The following is a 21,749-nucleotide window of genomic DNA, read 5'->3' as shown; positions in this document are numbered from 1 at the left end:
TTTTCCCGCTCGCGAATCATACTTGCGACGCAGTCAAATATAAGTTTAAGGAATTACCCGCTCGCGGATCATACGTGCGACGCGGTTACACATAGATTTCTTAAGTTATTAAACTATTCCTCAATTCCTTTTAAATGACAAATTTCAAATGAAAACTTTTAAGTTCCCAACTTTTCCTCAATGTCGGCTCCTTTCAAAAATATTTAATAAGCTAACTCAATCTCGCTTTTTCTCAAGGAAAACAATACACATAAATCAACAACAATATCAACAAGGCATGATGTAAGCCTAAAACTACCCGGGCATAGGCATAGCTAGTAACTACGTACGGACTCTCGTCACCTCGTGCGTGCATAGTCGCACAAATAGAAGCACATAATAATTTTGTTGGGGTTAATTCCCTCTTATAAAGTTAGAAATGAGACTTACCACGCTTTGAAGTTCCATAACCGGTTCCCAAATACTTTCGACGACTCAAACTGATGCCCAACGCTCCAAAACTAGTTAATAATTATGCAAACTCATTAATATATACTTAAATACCCATTATAATCCTATTTACAACAATTTCAAACTTCGCTTGAAAAGTCGATAAAATCATCCTCGGGCCCACGTGCCCAGATTCCTAAAATTTTCGAAGATAAACTTTACCCACAATACCACGAACTCAAATATATAATTTATTCAAAGTTCCATGTCCAATTTCATGGTCAAAATCCAAAAATATACATTTCTAGATTTTTCTTGAAAACCTCAAATTTCCACTAATTTCCCATAAATTTCCATGTTAAAATCCAAATATAATCCAATTAATTAACTTGCAATAGGTGAGAATCACTTACCTTGACATAAATGATGAAGATGGAGCTCCAAAATCGCTCCTAGGTCGTCTCCCGTGGAGGAAATGAGATAAAATGAGCCAAACCCATTTTTGCAAATTTATGCACTGCCAGACAATCCTTCTTCGCATTCGCGGGCCTCCCACTGTGTTCGCGATGAACAAAATTCCCGAAAGCCATTCCCAAACTCTTCTCAAACAGCCTCTACTATAATGGTCATAACTTAATGTACAAAACTCCAAAGGAAAAATGGTTCCAAGATCTACAACTTTCATGTTTTGGTCATTTCCCAATTCCTTATATATTTCGAGATATAAGCCGCCAAATTTAGCCCCGTGCAACACAAATTTCTTCTTCATCTTCCCGGAAAGCTGTAGTGTACCAGCCATAACCTTTTGTACACAAATCCGAATGCTAAATTGTTTACTTTTCTGAAAACTAAACACAAAGGGCTAAAACTTTTATTTTTGGATCATCTCCAAATTCCGTATAGATTGCGAGATATGAGCCTCCGAATTCAGACCTGTGTACAGAGATTTCCTTCTTCGCGAACGCGAAGAACAAAGTCCCTGAAGCCAAATCCTTCTTTGCGAACGCGAAGACCAACACCATATCAGAATCCACTTTCGAACGCGCTCCCAATACCAGAATCACCATACAGAGCTATTCCTAGGCTCGAAATCCCAAACGGACATCGATAACATTGAAACACACTGCAACCCAAATTTATGAAATTTTTCCAAAATGCCAACTTCCACAATAGGCGTCGAAACGCTCACGGGTCATCCAAAACCCGATCCGGACATACGCCCAAGTTCAAAATCATCATACGAACCTGCTGGAACTAGGGGTGTTCATGGTTCGGTTTGGATCGGTTTTTCCCTAAAAAGAAACCAAACCAAGTAAGTCGGGTTTTTTCAAATATTAGAACCAAACCAAACCAATTAAGTCGGTTTTTTCTCGATTCGGTTTATGTCGACAAGTCCCACAACATAACACGGACCTACTCGAGGCCTCATAACCCACATAACAACATTGAAATGACGAATCACACCTGAAATCGAAATCTATGAACTTTGAACTTTCAATTTCAAAAACTCGCATCGAAACATATCAAATCATCCCAGAATGAACCCAAATTTTGCACACAAGTCCCAAATGACATGACGAATCTATTCCAATTCTCGAAACCACAATTCGAATCGGATATCCTCAAAGTCAACTTTTGGTTAAACTTATGAACTTTCCAAACCTTCAAATTTCTAATTTTTGCCAACTGTGCCGAAACTTTCTAGAAACATCCAAATGCAAATCTGGGCATACGCCCTAGTCCAAAATCACCATCCGGACCAAACGGAACCATCAAAACTTCGTTCCGGGGTCAAATTCACAAAAAGTCAAACTTGGTCAACTCTTTCAACTTAAAGCTTCAATAATGCTACCGAGCGAAGTGCAAATGCTCTAAATGACCAGTCGAGTCGTTACATCCTCCCCCACTTAAACGTACGTTCATCCTCGAACATGCCAAGAGTTGTTCCCAAAACCACCAAACCGCTGTATAGCCTTACCATTCACATACTCAGGGGTGATCCCACGTCACCCTATCCCATATAAGTCCGATAACACAACATAACTGAAATTTCTCAATTCAACCTAGCCCATAAGCCTTAGAATCCAATTTTTCCAACATTCGGAATTTCTTATAAGTTCTGAATCTCGCAACCTACACGCCATATAAGTCTAAACAAGTTGTACCAACCCACAACCATAACCCAAGCTACAATCAGAGAATATACCACATGACTCAAACACCCATAGCAAAATCTCCGATCACAGTAACTGCTCAGAATAACCCAATCCCGATAATAAACCTCATACCTAACGGAACCTCATTCTAAAACCTTCGTATACTGCCGATAACGAAAGAACACGCAGAAAGTCATAACTATTCATCAAATCAACATGCCATGGAGCTCCCTCTCCTTCAATAAGAACTATTGCCAATTTCTAAGTCGACTTCCGATATTCTTCTTCTAAATATACGACAATTAAATCCGATAGCACCCATCCTAGATGCGACGACTCCATCTTATCGAATACAAAATACTCTATAGACATGCAACACCAATAGTACTTAGAGTCATAAATCGTGCTATCCATGCACCATAAAGCAACCATCCAAATGTACTCAATAGCGAAAATGACTCAATAAAGAGAACTGTCCTGCAAGCTCAACGGGTACCACGACCACGCAATCCTAAGAACCTATCGCACACCATCGAACCATCACCCGACACTAACACAAAGTTTCATACCTCAACATAACTCCACTGCAATGCACGACTCCATCCATACGCTAGTCCATATCATATACCTCGAGCCACCCTACTAAAAAATCAATAACCACATGAAATTCGATATCAAGTATCCAAAGTACATGACCATAACCACAGAGAAGCAATTAACATAATATACCACAATCCAGAAATACCATAACGAAGGCGCAATCAACTATTCCTCATCCCAATCATCATGTCGCTCGAATTCCGCTATAAGGCCCAAATAGAATCGCACCATGTGTGCATATAACCAACGAATCACAACCCTTCGTAGCATGGAAGAGTAATACATAGAACATATTTGATACGAATAAAATTAATTCTAACCGAATGACACATCCCTCAACAATAGCATTATGGAGCCAACCAATCCGACTCGGTGTAGAATTCACATCCTAATTGGGCCTACCAATGGACCCCCAAATTGACTCCAACCACCCACAATAGATAAATAAACCTCCGAAAGCCCGCAATGACTGAATCATAACACATATTATCATCTAGCTAGCTTCGACCATGACTTCACAGTCCATAACCATGAACAATCCGCTCCTGAGAACTCCCAGTCTCCAAATCCATAGAACACACGAATCACCATATCTGATCCCAACTCCACTGCCAGAATGTGTAACATGTCTCTCATATATTATCACCCCATGAGGAATACTTCTAAAATCCTTCTGTGCCACATAGCAAAATTTGAATATTAGCAGTCGATCGACCAAGAGGGTGCCACAGTACCAATGAAGTATCCATAAATCAAACATATTGCCCCTTCTGAAATATATACCCTCATCAAGCCACCAAATAGTACCATCATTTACTTAGTCATCTAAGACCGTCCATGTTGCCTACGAATTTATGACCTTCCCCCCAAAACTAAACTGTGTCTTAGCACATGTAAATCTCAATCCCACACCACACACTACATCTACCATGCCATCATATAAAAAATATGAAAACTTCATAGCCCACTCGGAGTCACAAGCAACTACATACCTCGTTAGCCAAGGACCTTCCATTTGATTTTCTCCCGGAGAAGTTCACTATACCCCTCGAATCGTGGTAGAAACCATTCAGAACCCTTCGAAACCCATTTGCACGCAACAAACCATCATAACTGAATCTATCTAACTCCACCAAGCCACGCGGGTCGCCAAAACCCAAGAGCATTGCCACAAATCACCTGTAGGGACTCACCACACCATAAGTACCCAAAGAACCAATCATACCCATTACTGTGCTGATCCAACTTGCTATCAAGTTGTCCTATTTCTCCAAGTCCTTTCCAAATTGCCTTCAAATTGATACTTCTCCTTGCTAGAACACCATGATTCCTAAACAAAATTCACCACATAAAGAACCTATTATAAAACCTCAATGCCCTAAGGCCCATAAGCCGATGACTTCCCTCTTAAGCACCCCGAAGCACCAAAACCGAGACATCCACTATAAAGAGACCTTATGTGAACCTAAAACTATTTCCTTCAAATTCTTGATACTGAAATGCATAATCCCTAATAATATTAAAAATGCCACAAGCCTCGACGCCTTCTAATGTAACTCTCCGTTTCTAGCCACAAACCAATCTTGAAAATTCCAAATCGCTACATTTAAATCTTGAGTCCATTAGAACCATTCTCGAGAGTTGTGCACTCTTCCCAAATCTCAATTAACCGACCAAACGGACCAAAGGACATATGCCCCATTAGCACACCAACACCTAAGGGAGGATCCCGCACTCCTAAGCACCCAAGCAAATTCCTACACCATGCACACTACATCCTCTACGACTACCCACTCAATCATTCCATGGTTCCCATATACCCATAGAGTATAATACAACCCGTATCTAAAAATTCCCTTACTCGAGTCATTCTCAACTCCACCTCTACAAGTCATAACTGATTCACCAGCATACCTCAAACTTAAACCAATTCAACACAAAATCGTGCAATCAACTCGTTGATAATAGACTCCCCCACTTGGCTCAAAGCCATAGATCAAAACACACAATAACTCACAATGTCCATACTCTATTATTGCCATAATACCACAGTCATATTCAACTAAGTCCTTCATGAGCTCCTGAACGCAAACCATCTAATATTTCAAATTATCTGCAATCTCACATTCACCCTCGTAATAGTCAAGCCAACTTCCACAAACAATCCAAACTCAAATTGCAACATATATCATACATGGGTAAAAGAGAACTCTCCACAAAACATCATAGGGATCACACAACCTCAGGACACCTCGCAGGAGATAACCCACCTGCTTTGCCTCAAACTGACATCTCTCTATACCCTTTCACAACCACAACTACTATGCAATCGCTTATTCTTCTGGAGTATGATCTCAAAAACAAGACACGAGAACCTAATTCATTTCGGCATTACGCAACAGGGAAGATCCTTTAATACACTCATAACTCGGAACCATATGCCAAATCAAGACAGAAATCAAATACCCAATAGTCCTTGCTACTTCTCAAGTAAACTCTTCTCGTCACGTTCGAACAATCTGGACATATATCGCAGTCACATCATGCTCACCACATAGACATCCAATCACAAATTCCACTAATAGGGACACCAACAGACATATAAGTCCCAAAAGCACATGCTCCCACAATCAAAATCTCCATGCTCAATCTACAGTCAAAACCGGACCTTAAGTCTTCCAGACTGGACCATCATCAACATGCCAAAATCACATCTCGCACCTCAACCATAGAATCACAAGTCGTCGATGCACAACTGATACCGAGCGCTTATGTGCACATACGAGTGCGTGGAAGGAATTCAAAGGGTTACGCTTCAAGCTGAATCAATGCCACACAATAAGGAAAATAAAGATGGGAAGTATATCCTAAATGTCCTGTAGCCTCTCGAAGATAGGTATGGACGTCATCATATCGATCCGCAAGACTATACTAGACACTTTCTCATGACTTTTAGAACCTATGAACCTAGAGCTCTGATACCAACTTGTCACGACCCCAAATCCACTAGTCGTTATGGCACCTAACCCAACCCGCTAGGTAAGCCAACGATGAACTAAACCATGTTATTTATCTTTTAATAAATTTTCAAGTAATTAAATTATATTTAATAAGAAATTTGGGAGTAGAAAATTCGATAAATGCAATGAAGGCAACTGAGTGGCAATCATAGTGATACAAGCACTCCAAAAACGTAAAGTCTACTAGTGTGTGTGCCAAGACCTAGTGTCACAAGTGTATGGGCAACTAGTAGAATATACAAAACTCTAACTACTGTCTGAAGTAAAGTAGACAGAATATATATACAAAAGAGAGACTCTAAGTGCTGTAGAACGACTCAGGAAGTAGCTCACCACTAGGCCTCGTGATGTCTGGGATGTGCGTCGGTATTACTGCCAGATGCACCTGCCTCCGATCCTACACAATTAGTGTAGAAGTATAGCGTGATTACATAAACAATATATACCTAGTAAGTATCTAGTCTAACCTCGAAGAAGTAGTCGCGAGGGGTCGACATCAACACTTACTATGGGATAATAATATAAATACAGAAATTCTAAATAAGCATTGGTTATGTAAATAATGGTAACAACTCAACTGACGAGCAGGATTGAATAATTCTTTCACAATTAGTAATTTCCAAGTCAATTCCTGTCATTAATAACCAAAACCTCACAAGCCGTAAAATAATATCAAGTATAAATATGCTTCGAGTATTATTAAGCATGATTTTATGTCGAGGTCGTACGACCCGATCCAAAATAACGTGTACACTATCGAGGGTCGTGCGGCACAAACGATAGATGCATCTATTCTACTGATGAGGCGTTCAGCCTGCTCCACAAGAAGAGAGGATACTTTATGAACATCCAATTTAAAAGTTATTACGAGGCTAATACACAAAGAAGCACAATTTCTATTAGAGGCCAAGTAACCAGCCAAAACTCAACTAAGTGAAATTAGGTCTTTTACAATTCCTTTATCAAGTTCCAATATAATTTAGGCAGTTTAATTAACAAGTAGAATGCAAGACTTAAAAGTATTTTATGATTTGGGTCCTAAACTACCCAGATATAAGCATAATTAGTAGCTATGCACGGACCACGTCACCTCGTGCGTACATAGCCCCCACAATTAGAAGCAAATATTAATTTAAATCACCTATGGGGTCAATTATCTCTTACAATGTTAGGCAAGAGACTTACCTTATCTCAAAGCTCGCTTTCCGACCTCAAATTCACTCTAAAGCCTCAACTCAGTGCCGGACAATCCGAAACTAGTCAAATGTTGTATAAATTAATCAATACATGTTCAAAAATTCATATTCTAACTATTAGAGTGATTACCCAACCCCAATTGAAGGATTCCTAAAATACATCCCCGAGTCCACGTGCCCGGATTCCGATTTTTTTTTGAAGAAAGTTGTTATCTATAACCTCACAAACTCAAATATATAATTTTCACTCAATTCCATAACGATTTTGGTGGTTAAATACCACTTTTATCAAAACCTAGATTTTTCATCAATATCGTACTTGCCAAATATTGCAATAATTCTCACCCAGTGGTAATAAAGTTGGGTAGGAAACAATCACCAAACTGGAAAGAAATGTATAAAATGAAGCATGAAGTGGAGCAACATCTAGTTTGGTTAGTTGGTGAAGGGGAAATTTTCGTTTGGTACGACAATTGGACCAAGTTCGGCCCCTTGTACAGGCAACTTTCAGACAATGTACAACCCACCAACATTAAAACTTAAAGATGTGTTAGTAGATGGGGAGTGGCAAGAGGAAAAATGTGATGTGGAATGGAATGATGCGATCAGAAATATAATAAATATGGAGGAAGTTGAATTGCTCGATGGAACACCAGACAAAGCTATTTGGGCAGCAGACAGTGAAGGTAAATTCACAATAACTACGGCATGGGATATATGGAGAAACAAGAAGGAGACAATTGATACACACTCCCAGATCGGGCATAAAAATGTTCCCTTCAAAATGACATTCATCACATGGAGAGCCTTGACTAAGAGATTACCTACAGATGAGAGGTTGGTGAGAATGGGAATTACAGTGGTAGCTCATTGTTGTTGTTGCACCACACCAGGAGCCGAAACTGTTGAAGACCTCTTCTGCTCAGGAGATTTTTCACAAAAGGTGTGGTCGAATTTTTGTGGATCCTTTGGAATTCAATGGAGAGGAACACTTCTGATTCAGCTACTGAAGAAATGGTGGACATACAGAGCAAAGAACACAATTGCAAGCTTTGTAGCAAAAATCATCCCTCAATTTGTGGTCTGGGAACTCTGGAGATTGCGGTGTGCAAGTAAGTATGGTTCTGAGCTCCCTTCCATCCAAAGATTAATTGTTTATGGTTCTGAGCTCCCTTCCATCCAAAGATTAATTGTTTTTATTTCTCAAAATATCACCCAGTTAGTCAAGCAAAAATATAAGAGACTAGGAAGTAATACTAACTGGGAGAGAATTCAGAGTATGGTGGAAATTCCTATAAATCACAAAATATATAAGATTGTCAAATGGGAAAAACCACCGCCCATCGTATGCAAAATCAATAGTGATGGTAGTTTTGTGGAGCGATATTGTGGGATGGTGGTACTATTCGAGATACTGAGGGAAAATTCATCCTCGCATACTCTATATATTTGGGACCTGGTACTAGTTGGGCGGAAGGCCAAGCTATGCTAATAGGATTACAAAAGGCTGTTGCAATGGGAATAAATGAAATGATTTTAGAAGCAGATTCTAAAGTACTCGTGTGTTCAGTAAAGGAGGAAGCAGATACACCATGGAGGCTCCTACAAACAGTGAACAAGATCAAAGAAATTATGGAGGAAAAGAAGGTGACCGTGAAGCATTGCTACAGAGAAGCCAACAGAGTTGCCGATAGATTAGCCGCCATTAGCCACACACACAAACAACACATCACTACCTCAAATTCTGAAGCATTACCGAGACAAATTAGAGGGTTACTACATCTGGATAGACTTGACTTGGCAGCTTTTTGAGTCAGACAATTGAAAGCCTCAGAAATCCAATTCGATCCTCCATGATAGTTTTGGAGCTGGTGTAATGCCACTATTGTTTCATTTATATGCTTTGACCAAATGCTATAGAGTTTGGGATGCCAGACTCTCAAGTTAGGACGTAGGGATTTTTTTCCCTAAAAAAAAATTTACAATTTTACATGTTAAAATCTACCCATAATCTATGTAGTTAATTTACATTGGATAAAAACTACTTATCTCAAATAGCTGTGAAACCCTCTCTCTAAGAGCTCCAAAATCGACCAAAGAATGCAATTAATGAACCCAAAATGGCCTAAGTCCCGCATTAAAAGGGACCTTACTACCTCCAGCATTCCGCTTTTGCGGCCCTGAGGCCGCATCTGCAGCGCCGCACCTGCAAAAAAGCTATCGCAGGTGCGGTCCTAGCCCAGGCTCATTGGCTCCGCTTCTGCGGACGGGATCCCGCTTATGTAGTTCCGCTTTTGCGGAGGCTTCTCTGCTTTTCCAGAACACATGCCAATTGTCCAAAACCACTTCTGCGACCAAGAGCTCGCACCTGCGGTCAAAAGCTCACAGGTGCGGGCACACCAGAACTGGTGCACCCGTAGCCCTTTTTGAGCTCTAACTCGATTCGTGCAACGTCCAAGTAGCACCTAAGGCCCCCGATGCCTCGTCCAAACATACCAACAAGTTTGAAATCATAAAACGGACTCACTCGCACCCTCAAAACGCGTAAAACAACATTAAAATTAAGAATAGCAACCCAAAACCCAATAGAATCAATTTGTGAACTTCAACTTCTTCCAACTTACTCCGAATGCGCCGATTCGTACTTAAACTACTCGTAATGACACCAAATTTTGCGTGCAAGTCTTAAATCACCATACAAAACTATTTTCAGGCTCGAAATCCCAAATGGACCTCGATAACACCAAAACCTACTCCAAACCATATTTAAAGAACATTAAAACCTTCAAGGTGCCAACTATCAATATTAAGCATCGAACCGCTCCCAGGTCATCCAAAATCTGATCTGAACATACACTTAAGTCCAAAATTATCATACGAACCTATTGGGACCGTCAAATCCCAGTTACTAGGTCGTTTACCCAAAGCGTTGACTCAAGTCAAACTTAGCCCTTTTTAGCCAACATTAAGGAACCACATGTTCCGATTTCAACCGAACTCTTCCAAATACCGAACTAACCATCTCCGCAAGTCATAAAGCAGTTAAAGCACATACGGGGAGGGTCGTTACAAACCTCTTAACAACAAAAATACCAATAGCACAACATCACATAGCCCACGACTCAAACACGATGTCTACAAAATCTCAATAACAACCAAATGGACGGGGAAAGTAACTTAACAATGAACAAAACTCCATTAAAAAATAACTTCAACTAAAACAAACTAATGGCTTTCAATAGCTTCAATTTCAATTAACTGCTTAAGAACAAACTCAATAATGAAGATATTTTCCATGAAATGACAAACTTTGAATTCTAGTGTGTGAAATAAGCTAACAATGAAAGAGATGATATGAACTAGCAACCTTATCTTAATGCATGAGAATAACCCATCAATGAAAGGATATCATGTAACAACAATTTCAATTAAGAAAACTTAATAATAAAGGAGGTTGCATTACAATAAAAGAGGTAACAACTTCAAATAAAGCACATAAAAATAAACTTGAAAAGTAAAGGATATGACTGTGCTGATAATTTCAAATAAAGCATGTGAGAGTAAACATAATATATAAAAGATATAACATGCGCTAACGGTTTCAAGTAAATACATGAAAGAAGCCTAAGAGTCTAAACCAGTCAACTTCCACATATAAGCCCGAGTATGCACTCGTTACCTCGCATACACGTCTTTCACATAAGTTAAATAACACAATCAGCCCAAATCCTAAGGGGTAATTTCCCCCCACAAAGTTAGGCAAGATACTTACTTCAAAGAAGCTAAATCAATATTCTTAAATGATCTTCTCGTGTGAAACAACCTCCGGGCGGCTCGAATCTAGCCAAAATGACCTAATATCGTAAATAAAAACTATAGAAAATAATTCTGGATAATAAAGTTTTGATCTTTTATGAAAACTAAAAAGCCAACCCAAAAAGTCAATCCCTGGCCCGCACTTCAGAACCCAACAAACTCACAAAATCCAAACACTTATTCCGATACGAATCCAACCATATCACAATTATCCAATTCCGACACCAAATTAGCCTTCAAATCATCATTTTACTTTTTAGAAAGTTTTTACAAAAATTTTCACTTTCTCCAATTCAAATCACTAATTTAATGATAAAAACAAAGATAAAATCTTAAAATACAATTGAATCCGGGTCAAGAATACTTACCCTAATTCAGCACGTAAAAATCCCCTCCGAAATCGCTCAAATCCGAGATGTCTAACTCAAAAAGTGATAAAATTACAAAACACTCAAAATAGAGTACTTTATGTTCTGCCCAGGTAATTTTACATCGCGATTACGGGACATACTTCGCGATCGTAGAGAGCAAAATCCATCAGCTGCCCAAATCATACTACGCGAACAAGATACAAGGGTCGCAAACGCATTGACCAAGACTTTAGACCCTACAAGAATGCGTCTGCATACTCGCGAACACGAACGGAAAATCGCCCGATGCCCTTCCCGCCTTACCTTCAGTGCGTTTGTGGGACATGTTGTGCGAAGGCAAAGACAAAAATCTTCCAAGCTTTGCGAACGAGTTCTCCTATTCGCGAACGCAAAGAACAAATATTTCCTGCCTGCAATTTACCTTACGTGAACGCGGCATTACACTCGCGATCGCGAATAAGAAGGCACCAAATATTATATCAACAATCCAAAACATGAGAAAAGAGCTCGTAGCCCATCCAAAAGACACCCGAAGCTCCCGGGACCCCGTCCGAACATACCAACAAGTTCCATAACATAATGCGAACATGGTCGAGGCCTCAAATCACATCAAACAACATCAAAACTATGAATCGCACGACAACTCAAGCCTAATGAATAAATGAACTTTCAACTTCTACAACTTACGCTGAATCATATAAAATCAATGCGGAATGACCTCATATTTTGCGTACAAGTCCCAAATGACACATCGGAGCTATACCGATTCTCGGAATCGCAATCTGAACCCGATATCAATAAAGTCAACTCCCCGTCAAACCTCTCAACCTTCCAAACCTTCAACTTTTTCACTTTCGCTAAAATGCATCAAATCAATCTATTGACCTCCAAATCCAAATCCATATATACGCCTAAGTCGAAAATTACCATATGAAGCTATTGGAATCATCACAATACCATTTCGGAGTCGTCTACAAAATATTCAAACTCCGATCAACTCTTGCCATTTAAGCTTCTGAAACAAAAATCATTCTTCCAAATCAATCCCGAATCATCCGAAAATCAAATTTGACCACACACGCAAGTCATAATACACAATACAAAGCTACTCAAAACCTTAAGACACCAAATCGAACGCTAATTCTCAAAATAATTGGTTGAACCATTACAACAATATTGTTTCAGAAATTACTTAAATTAAACTTATAATAAAGTGGCAAGAGACTTCATTATTGCGTCAATATGTTGTAGGTGTATGAACAAATATCATACGTACACTATTACTCATAAATCACCTCATTTCCGATCCCAGCATAAAATTATATAAATTTTCCTTATATTATCCTACTAATATGAGAAAATGATTCAATAACTTTGAGCCAACAGTGAAGGCTGTCTATGTTCTTTTCCTAGAAATACACACAAACAGGCACTTGTTTATACCTTGCAGTCAGAAATGATACCCACTTACCTAGTCGTACATAATTGCAGAAAGTCTAGGACTATATATTTATAACTATTATTTATCTAATCTATAGATAATAGGAAAATCAAAAAGATTTCGATTGACCCAATATCATTAAATCATTAGAACCGTATAGTTTCTTTCATAAAAGGTTTAATTCTCGATCTAATTACAATGCAAGAATTGTACCATCCTAATAGTGTCTTGTTGTGGAGGCATACTGCTGTTAATTCTTTTCTTTCCTTGATCGTATGTGTTCCTCTTCTGCAACAAAGAAAAGGACACATCATCAATGAAAAGTAAAACATTAAACATAATATGTTTTCCAAGGTGGATTAATGAGTAAATCCTATTAATAATTTCATAATTACTGACATTTTTCTTGAAACTTTTTGATTGACCCTGATGTGTTGATTGCAGCCATCAGGATTCGATTATCCGAAGCACACTTCACCACCCATGATACCAATTCCAAAACCCTGGATTCAAGACCCAAGAATCCAAAAAAAAAAAAAAAGGGCAAGAGAAAAAGGGACAAAAATAAAATTAAGGATGTCACGACCCGGAATTTCACTATTGGAATCGTGATGGCGCCTAACATTTCACTTTCTAGGCAAGCCAACTTTAAAATAGTTTTAAGCCATTTTAAATCAAATTTAACTGATGACAATTATTGAAATAACTGAGATAAAACAGAAATAAAGTGCTGAAAGCCGTAACAACTGAGATATCTAAATACAACTCCGAATCTGGTGTCACAAGTGCACGAGCTACTAGAATAATACAGATAAAGATCAGAATGAAAGTAAAGTTGCCTGAAAGAAAATACACATCTAAGATAAAGTAGGAGGGCACTTCAGGACTGCAAGCGCCGAGCAGTTATACATCAAGTCTCCATACTGATAGTCAACCTGAGCAATCTACTGATCGATGATGAGACCGACTCTAAAATCTACACAAGAAGTGCAGAGTGTAGTATGAGTACAACCGACTCCATGTACTATATAAGTGCCGAGCCTAAGGCGGGTCACTTTCAATAACCTGTACGCAGTATAAAATAATGACAGGAAAGGAACATACGAAAAAATAAAGCAGTTAACTCATGGAAATAACTCAATCCTCAAAGAAAATCAGTGAATACCAGAAATACCAATTCTTAGAGTCTCAAGTACCGAAGCCAACACAATACATTAAGGAATAGAAACAGATAAACCGTTGCATCGCAACCCGATCCCACCATATAACACTATCCTCCCTTATTCTACCATGTAAATATAAATAATAATAAGTAATATATGTTGCGGCATGCAACCTGATCCCACCATATAATCAGAGTCAATATCATAATTCTCCCTTATTTTACCATATCAATTTACTCTTATTTCACCTATTGCGGCGCGCAATCCGATCCCACCATATTAATATAAATCCTCCCTTATTCTACATGTTTTGGCGTGCAATCCGAACAATAAATAAATAAGTGCAACAATTTAACAATTCGAATCACAAGAATCTTTGCGATTAACGAATATGAAAGCTACAAATCAAGAAGGAATCTCGTACCAAATCATGAAAGGCTACAACTAATTTTGAGCAACAAGACAAGTCAAATATATGACAATTAAAGGATACAAGTAAGACAATTAAGGCAAGTATCAATTAAGCATGGGAGTATGGAAGGGATTAACATTTATAATGCGAGAATAATAAATGACAAGTAGCAAGTTAAGGCATAGGAAGCATTTAAGGCATGTAACAACCAACACATGGAATGATATAATTAATGAAATACAGATAGGCATGGAAACAAGTAATTGACGGGATATAGACACTAGTCACCTTGCATATACGCCGCTACTCTGCAACCAACTCAAAATTCAACCACGACCTTGCCTTTCGAACAAGCCTCCAAACCAACTAAATCTAGTAAATTATTGACCAAACGATTCAAAATAAGTTTAGAAACTACCCATGAATGAAAGATGTCCAATTTAGTTCAATATTGAAAAAGTCTACAAAAGTCAACCCCGGACTCGCTTGGTCAAAACTCGAGATTCGTACCAAAACCCGAATACCCATTCACCCCCGATCCCGGTTATGTAATTTATTTTTAGATACGACCTCAATTTGAGGTCTGAATTCTAAATTTATAATAATCTCTGATTCTACCCAAATCCCTAATTTCTACCATGAAAATCCTAGATGTAATATTGAAAACTTATGAAATGTAATGAGTAATTGAAAAGAAATAGATTAAAGTCATTTACCAATGAATTCAAGAAGAAAATCTCTTGAGACAATCGCCTCTAGGGTATTTAGGGTCGATATTTTGAAAGAAATGAGCTAATTCCCATTTTTCTCAGCTTTTGACAAAGCGCAGATATCGCAAATGCAACCCAGGGTTCTCAATTGCGAACCCTGCAAGTGCAAATAATTCCTCGTAAATGTGAAGAATTCACACCTCTATTGCCATTGCAAATGCGAAAAATTTCTTTGCCAATGCAAACCTGAATTTATTGCAAATGCGACAGAAAACTCACAAATGCGAGAACCCCAGTCCCTAGCCCATGCTCGCAAATGAGATGATTTGATCGCAAAAGTCGCAAAAGTAAGGCTCGCATTTGTGAGCCACACCTCGTAAATGCGAGATCTGCAGCCCCAGCACCAGAAACAAAATGCATAAGCTATTACTCTAAGTCAAAAACCACTCTGTAACATATCCGAAACTCACCTGAGCTCCTCGGGCTCCAAGACAAACATGCACACAAGTGTAATAACACCATATGAACTTGCTCGCATGATCAAAACACCAAAATAATACCTAGAACTATGAATCGGATACAAAAATGAATGAAATTTTCAATGAAACTTAAGAACATGCAACTTTTCAACCGGACAACCGAATCACGTCAAATTAGCTCCATTTTGCAGACAAATCATAAATACTATAATAAACTTATACCAAGTTTTGGAACCAAAATTCGGACTCATTAGCAACAAAGTCAAACTATGGCCAATCTTAGAATTTCTTTAAACATTTAAACTTCTAGTTTCCAACAAATTATGACAAATCAAGCTAGGAACTTCTGAATTCAATTCCGAGCATACGCACAAGTCCCAAATCATGATACGGACCCAACGAGACTATCAAAATACTGATTCGGGTCTGTTTGCTCAAAACATTGGCCGAAGTCAATTCAAATGAGTTTTAAGGCACGATTTCACATTTTTATCAATGTTTCACATAAAAACCTTTTGGGGGAAAACACAGACTGTGCATGCAAATTGAGAAAGGCTAAATGGAGTTATTCGAGGTTTCAAAATACAAAAATGAGGGCTAAAACTGAAAATGACCTATTGGGTCATCACATTCTCTACCTCTGAAACAAACGTTCGTCCTTAAATGGACATAGAAAAGTACCTGGACTGGTGAATGTCACACCTCCTTTTTCCGCCCCCGCGAGGGGTGAAGGGAGTTTTCTCCAATTTAAGGACAGTCGAAACGGGATTTGTTTGTTTGTTTCAGAGTCGCCACCTGGGAATTTTAAGGCGTCCCAAGTCACCGGTTTTAATCCCTGAATCGAGGAGAATATGACTCTGTCTATTTAACAGTCTGCGCACCAGAAATCCGGATAAGGAATTCTGTTAACCCGGGAGAAGGTGTTAGGCATTCCCGAGTTCCGTGGTTCTAGCACGGTCGCTCAACTGTTATATTCGGCTTGATTATTTTGATTTGTAAAATACATTTTTATTGCATGATTTTATTGTTACCGCTTCTATTTATATTTAAAGACCCTTCTTTGAATCGAATCACGCGTACGTATATTCGTGTTATAAATTATATTTTTAAAACATGCGGAGTTGTGTCACGCGCACGTGTACACAATGATATTGATAATATAATTATTATTTTTTTCGATTTTTTTTATTATTATAAAAATAGACTTAAGTTCGAAATTGCGCTTAAATAAAATTAAGAACGTTTGTCGCTCTTGTATGATTAAATAGTGAACTGCACATCTCGGGTTATATGAAATTAATATTGATGATCTCCGAAGAACCCCTTTTTATTAAAAATTTGCTCGAAGTTGCGCGAACGCATAATCCGAATCGCCTTTAGAAGTATAATCAAGTCACGCGAACGCATCCTTAATTATGCAAATATTCTTGACAGTAATATAAATTCTCTACAAATGTTTATTGCATCCATCTATTTTTAAATGTAAGAGTCATGAGAAATCACTATTTGAGATGCCTCTAAATTCCTTGAAAAGAATTCACAATTCATTAAGTGTTGACCGCAAATTATATTTTTACGTGTGAATTATATTCCTCAAAAACCATGAGTTTAAAGAGAAAAATAAAAATAAAATAAAAATAAACAACGTGTGATTAATACTACCATTTTTATGGTAAATACAATATTTATCTACCCAAAAAAGCGAATTGCGTATAAACTTAGGAAAAACAATTGATTTAATAAATGAAGTAATATTTTTTGAAGAATTTTCATTGTTATATTTGGAGCAAACGCTATTTACACATTTTTTGACTTAAAATGTTACAATCTATAAATCTCATCCTTCTTTTACACCACTTGTTTTTAGTCCGAGGTTATAATTGTTTGGTTAATTTTGCTTACGAAGATTGGGTTTGAGATAAATAAACCAATTCTTATATTCTGCCTATGCGAATATTTGCAAACACTAACTCTATATTTTGTAAAAAAATCATTGACATTATTTCATATATTAAAAGAAATGAGTTGATCGCGTTCCTAAAATAACTAAGCCATTTGTTATTAAGAAAGATAATTAATCTACCAATTGATTTAATACTATATTAACCAACTAAAATAAAACTGAAACTTAAACTAATGAAATTTAAATGAGTAGCAAACATCCTTATAATCAAACTTCATTTACTTGCCATGTGGAAGCTTTTCATGACATGAATTTTCAGATATGTACCTGATATTGGAAGCAAAAGAAAATGATGATGAGAATCAGCAGCAATAATAACAGTACAATAGCAACAACTTGCCAGCAACAGTAACAACCCAGTAGCAGACCGGTGGAGTAGTAATCCCAAAAACAAAAGCTTTAAGCTTTAAATGAAATAACAACCATTAATACTAATTTCAAACAAAGAAAGAAAGTAGTAAATTTTTTTTAGTTTTATTTTTATTTTGAAAGCTTAAATATTTTTCGGAATTTTTCTCTCTATCTGTGTGTGTATTTTTTTCGTATCTCTCTCCCTATTTCTTGTTATATCTTTTTTATGTCTTGTGTTCAAGACTTCACATATATATAATCCCATCCCATAAATCTTTTAATCAATTAAATCAATACTTTTTCTCTACCCAACCCATTATCTTTCCACTTATCCCCATTACATTAAATAAACATATCACACCACCCCATTATATTTTGTCCCCCATGCTTTATTTAAAATAATGCAAGATTCCCCTTTAATTTAAATCTTGTCCCCCCTTTATATTAAATAATCATATCACAACCCACCCCATTTCATTTTGTCCCCCATGCTTCAAATAAACAATTTCAAAATGTACAATTCCTAAACTACCCCTTCCGACCTTACTGAAATTACCAAACTACCCCTGAACGTATTACAAATTTACCAAACTACCCATCAGCTATAACACATCAATTAATCAAACTTAACCAAAATATAGACAATATGATCAATTTCTAACAATGTTCAAACAACAATATGAACATGGATGAACATCATAACAACAATATCACATGAACACGATTTTAACAACATTTCAACAACAAATCACATGAACACGAATTGAACAACAAAGAACAACTAAAATTTGATTGAACAATATTTTAGCAACAAACAATCCTATTTTCGGATTCAACAACAACAACAATCAAAGTATGAAGATTTCTAAATTCAATCATATTGAACTTAAAATCAACTCTAACAACATTACAACAAACAATTCTTATATTAAACTTAAAACAAGATTATGAGAACAATTCAAGCAATAATCATAAATGGTAAACAAGAAATCAAACTATACAAAATTCGGATTCAAGATCATCCAAACAAAGTATGAACATGAATGAATCTATTTTAAGACAACAAACATGACAGATTAAACGATTAAAACAATATATTCCTTTAATACAACTAAATTCTTTAAACAAATAACAAGATCGACGAAGAAACAATTATGAACTTAAACTTGAACTTAACAATATTAACAATTTCTAACAATACATAAACACATGAAACAAATTGAAGAAATAGTTGATTAAATTTCAATTTGAATCTAACAAACATCAAACTAACAAATACTTACTTAAACAATAATACAAACATGAAATAAACATGAAAACAACTAATTAAACTTCTATTTGAAATCTGAAAATTAATTTAACGAAACATATGAACAAACTAAAATTATTTCAACTACGGACAAACAAAACAAACATTGAATCATTTATCGATTTTGAATCCGAAAAACAACGAACAACAAAAAAATATGGACGAAATTTGGAAACATAAACCAACTAACCGATTCGAAACAACGACGAATAAACGAAGAAGATGGAGAGGAAGGAGCAGCAGTCCGCAGCTGGCCATGGCAGCATCAAAGCTTGCTCGTCCATGGCGGAAACGTGAGCAGCAGCAGTTGGGGTGTGTTTGGGAGGGTTTTCGCGAAGAATATGAAGTGACGATGCAGCCACATCTGCGTGAACAGTAGAAGCCATGGCTAGACGCGAGAAGGAAGGCAGCAGCGACGGAATAGCAGCAACACAGTAACAAAAACGTGAACAGCAGTGCTGGTCATGGCGAAGAGGCAGCAGCGCACGTCGAGCAGCAGGTGAAGGAGCAGAAATGGCTGCGTCAATGGCGGACACGGGCAGCAGCTGCGACGAAGAAGCAGCAGCGTGGTCTGCTTGGTTGACGACAAAACAGTGGCGACGGAGTGGCTTCGAACCAACTGCTCGACGTGCAGCAGCAGCAGAAGAAGCAGACGATGCAACAGAAGCGACAATGGAGGAATCGAACATGGATGGTCGTTCATGTTGGTGAAGCCGCGGATTGTGTGCGTGCTACGTCGCCATGGTTATGTGTGAGTGTGTGTTGTCGACGTGGTTGTGTGTGTGGTGTGGGGATGAAGGGAATGAGAGAGGGGCAGCCATGGTTTTTGGAGCTTTGGGGAAGATGAAGAAGAAGAGAGGGGATGGGGGCGGGTGAGTTAGTGTTAGGGTTTTCTTCTTCTTTGTTTTTGTTTTTTTTTTTTGTTTTGTAAAAAATGAAAAAATGAAAATGAAGAGGGGGAGTTGGGTTGTTGGTACTGGACTGGGTCGACCCAGTTCGAAATGGACTGGGTCGTAGGGAAGATTGGGCCATTTTTTGGGCCTATGGCTTGAAATTGAAGAAGAGGCCTAATTCCGACTTTCTTTATATTTTCGCTCTCTTTTCTTCTTTTATTTTTTCTAAAACTAAATTATAAAAATACTTAAACTATTATTAAGAACTAAATTAAGTTATAAAAGCGCAAATTAACTCCCAATAACAATTAACGCACAATTAAGTATTAATTAAGCATAAAATTGTATATTTGGACATTAAATGCTAAAAATGCAAACGATGCCTATTTTTGTAATTTTTAATTTTTGTAAAACAAATTTAATTACTAACAATTGTAGAATTAAATCCTATATGCAAAATGCGACATATTTTTGTATTTTTTATTAATTTAGCAATAAACAAACACAGATAAATACAAATAATTATCCAAAATATCACAAAACATCACAAAATTGCACACCAAGAAAAATTACTTTATTTTTTTGAATTTTTTGGGAGTAATTCTCATATTGGGCAAAAATCACGTGCTTACAGCTGCCCCTCTTTGCCCGAAGACACGAAGGGTTTTCGTGCAAAGATAAAGCGAGCGATTTTTTGCCCATCCGAGTACTCCGTGTGAAGCATTTTTTGAAAAAGATTTGACCGAACCTTTGCTTCAAAGGTTTCCTACATATCCTGGGCTAAACAGGAATCAGGTCAATGTAGTTCGGGAAACTTTGGTAGCTGGGACTACCGTTGGACTGCACTGTTACTGTTGTTGCATGCTATTACTACTGCTTACCGATCTCCTTGTTACAACGTGCTTAAAAGAAAACAAGAAGCTAAGCTATACTGCAATTTTTCTTGTTGCCTTGCTTTCTTGTCTGCTTGCATTTTTCCGGTGCTTTTCTTCTTTTTGACACATGCACTTGAGTTTGTGCTGTGACCTCTTGTTGCAACCTTCTGTTTCCCGGTGACGGGGAATTTTATTGTTTCCTGCTGGGGATTCCTATTGTAACCCTCTGTTTTATTGTCCTCTGACTTGATTTTAAAATATATGCCCCTGTTATCTGGGCGGGCTCCCAACATCAATAACAACTTTAGAAATAAACGCTATTCCTCTCTTCAGGCGGGCTCCTGACTTCAACAACAACTTTGAAAATAATTCACCATTCCTCTCTTCAGGCGGGCTCCTGACTTCAACAAATACATCGCCATTCCTTTCTTTAGGTTGATGAGATTTCAACAACTTTTAAAAATGTCTTTTCTCTCTTCAGGCGGGCTCCTGACTTCAACAACTTTTAAAAATAAAATCCTATTCGAGGGCGGATGAACCCAATATATCCTATTCGAGGGCGGAT

The sequence above is a fragment of the Nicotiana sylvestris genome, chromosome 2 (assembly GCF_000393655.2).
Source record: "Nicotiana sylvestris chromosome 2, ASM39365v2, whole genome shotgun sequence".
NCBI classification, from domain to species: domain Eukaryota; kingdom Viridiplantae; phylum Streptophyta; class Magnoliopsida; order Solanales; family Solanaceae; genus Nicotiana; species Nicotiana sylvestris.
This window is presented reverse-complemented; position numbering follows the sequence as displayed.